Source organism: Myotis brandtii, unplaced genomic scaffold (assembly GCF_000412655.1).
Source record: "Myotis brandtii unplaced genomic scaffold, ASM41265v1 scaffold1086, whole genome shotgun sequence".
Classification (NCBI taxonomy): Eukaryota; Metazoa; Chordata; class Mammalia; order Chiroptera; family Vespertilionidae; genus Myotis; species Myotis brandtii.
Window position 1 is genome coordinate 269,384 of NW_005353696.1, and position 819 is coordinate 270,202.

An 819-nucleotide genomic window follows, 5' to 3' on the forward strand; every position below is an offset into this window, starting at 1 on the left:
ATGTGCTGGGGTCACTAAGGTGAGCAAGACAGGGCACCAGTCCACACGGAGCGGGCAGGGCAGCGGGGGAAAGACAAGTAAACAGACGTTATTATGACAACGGGGCAGACCCTAGGAGGGGAAACTCTAGAGGCCACGGGGCCCACCTGTGAGGCACCTCTGGGATCAGGAATATCTTTCCCAAGGGCCTCCTCCCTGCCACCCACAGCGGGTGGGCAAGTAGACCAATGGGGGTGGGCAAGGGCCTCCTTCCTCCACCCACAGCGGGTGGGCAAGTAGACCAATGGGGGTGGGCAAGGGCTCCTCCCCACCACCCACAGCAGGTGGGCAAGTAGACCAGTCGGGGTGGGCAAGGGCTGCTCCCTCCACCCACAGCGGGTGGGCAAGTAGACCAGTCGGGGTGGGCAAGGGCCTCCTCCCCACCACCCACAGCGGGTGGGCAAGTAGACCAGTCGGGGTGGGCAAGGGCTGCTCCCTCCACCCACAGCGGGTGGGCAAGTAGACCAAGCGGGGTGGGCAAGGGCTGCTCCCTCCACCCACAGCGGGTGGGCAAGCAGACCAAGCGGGGTGGGCAGTTCCTTCTGGTCCCGAGGGGCTGGGAGCCCTTTCTCAGGTGCCTTGGGGACTAGTGTGCACAGGTGCCCATTGGACTGGGACGGAGAGAAGTGCCCAACAAGAGCCCCTTCCCAGACCCCAACGCCTCTGAGGCCACAGGGGCTGGCAGGTCCCCGGGGACTGACACGCGCTCACTGGCGGGGAGATGGGCACGACTGTCACGTGCACTGCACGGCACGAAGACGCTCCCACGCGACGGCGAGT